General features: G+C 40.2%; 1 non-coding gene across 1 annotated transcript; it reads right to left on the reverse strand.

The window, feature by feature from the left end:
- Window positions 1-243: 243 nt before the first annotated feature.
- TRNAI-GAU (transfer RNA isoleucine (anticodon GAU)) lies at window positions 244-319 on the reverse strand. Its single transcript has one exon. It is a non-coding gene; the product is annotated as a tRNA-Ile (tRNA).
- Window positions 320-2174: the final 1855 nt, after the last annotated feature.

The following is a 2174-nucleotide window of genomic DNA, read 5'->3' on the forward strand; positions in this document are numbered from 1 at the left end:
ATCCACATGGCACGCCCACCAGGGGCGAAGCTCTGCCCACCAGGGGGCGATGCTCTACCCCTCCGGGGCGTCGCTCTGTCGCGACCAGAGCCACTCTAGTGCCTGGGGCAGAGGCCAAGGAGCCATCCCCTGCGCCTGGGCCATCTTTGCTCCAATGGAGCCTTTGGCTGCGGGAGGGGAAGAGAGAGACAGAGAGGAAGGAGAGGGGGAGGGGTGGAGAAGCAGATGGGCGCTTCTCCTGTGTGCCCTGGCCGGGAATCGAACCCAGGACCCCTGCACATCAGGCCGACACTCTACCACTGAGCCAACCGGCCAGGGCCTAATTAGAAATATTCTGTAAAAAAAAAAAAAAAAAAAGAAAGAAAGAAAAACATAGTAAAGTGTATAAAAAAACCAGCCACAAACTTGGAGAAAATATTCATAAAAGACACATCTGGTAAAGGACTCATCCAAAATACACAAAGAACCTTACAACTCAACAATTAAAAAAAGCAACCAGTTTTTAAAAAATAGACCTAAGACTTTAACAAACATTTTCTAAAAGGAGGTATATAGATGGCTAGTAAACATAAAAGATATCCCACTTCATATGCCATCAAGAATATGCAAATGACAGCAACAATCAACACTATACACCTACTAGAATGACCATAATCATAATCCTTCCCTGGTCAGATAGCTCAGTTGGTTGGAGCATTGTTCTAACATGTAGAGCTCACAGGTTTGATCCCAGGTCAGGGCACATACAGAAACAGATAGATGTTTCTGTCTCTCTCTCTCTAAAAAATAAAAAAAATAAAATAAAAAAGTGGCCATAATTCAGAGCATTGACAACGCCAAATGATGGATAAGAAGTTGAGCAACAGGCATACCCATTCAATTCTATTAGCAATGCAAAATAATATAGGCAGTTTGGAAAAGAGTTTGGCAATATCTTACAAAACTAAACATACTCCTACCGTACAATCCAGCCATCATGCTCCTTCTTTTACCCAAACGTGTTGACATATTATGTCCATGCAAAAACTTACACAGAGATGTGTATAGCAGCATTATTCACAATTGTCTAAACTTGGAAGGAAAATGACTAAGAGGTCCTTCAGTGGATGAATGAATAAATAAACTGTGGAACATCCTGACAATGGAATATTATTCATAGCCAAAAAATAAATGAGCTATCAAACTATGGAAGGAAATAGAGGAAACTTACTACAGCATTCTGGAAAAGAAAAAACAGATGGAGACAGTAAAAGAAATCAGTGGTTGCCAGGGGTTAGGAAGGGAGGAATGAATAGACAGTGCATAGAGTTTTGTTGCTGTTTCTTTTTTTATTTTTGAGAAAGAGAAAGAGAGAGAAAGAAGGACAGGCAGATAGAAAGGGAGAGGGAGATGAGAAGCATCAATTCATAGTTGTGGTACCTTAGTTGTCCATTGATTGCTTTCTCATATGTGCCTTGACCGGGGAGTTCCAGCCAAGCCAGTGACTTATTGCTCAAGCCAGCGACTTTTGGGATCAAGCCAGTGACAATGGTGTCATGCCTAAGATTCCACACTCAAGCAGGTGACCCTGCGCACCAGCTGGTTAGTTCTTGCTCAAGCCAGTGACCTCGGCATTTCAAATCTGAGTCCTCAGCATCACAGGCTGATGCTTTTATCAACTGAGCCACTGCTTAGTCAGGCTGTTTTGTTTTAAGACAGTGAAATTCTTCTCTATAATAGTTTAATGGTGGACACATTACATTATATATTTGTCCAAACCCAAGAGGGAACCATAATGTAAACTATGAAGTTTAAATGATAATGATGTGATCAATGTAGTTTCATGAGCTGTAACATAGGTACCACTCTGGTGTAAGATATTGGTATTGAGGAAGGCTATTCATGAGTTAGAGCAAGGAATATATGGGAAATCTCTTGAACTTCATTCAATTTTTCTAATAGTGCTCTAAAAATAGTCTATTGAAAAACTAAGATATTTGTTGTAACATTTTTTTGTAATAGTGAAGAGTTAAATGTCCATTAATATGGAAATGAATGAATAAAATGATCCATGCTGTGATAGATTGTAAATTTGGTTACTTCTTACCTTTTCTGCATCTATGCCAGTATAGTGTGTTGTTGCAAATAGCCCTGACAAAAGCTGAAGCCTATTTCTCCACACTTTGAATCTAGTT

The sequence above is a fragment of the Saccopteryx leptura genome, chromosome 9, assembly GCF_036850995.1.
Source record: "Saccopteryx leptura isolate mSacLep1 chromosome 9, mSacLep1_pri_phased_curated, whole genome shotgun sequence".
Classification (NCBI taxonomy): domain Eukaryota; kingdom Metazoa; phylum Chordata; class Mammalia; order Chiroptera; family Emballonuridae; genus Saccopteryx; species Saccopteryx leptura.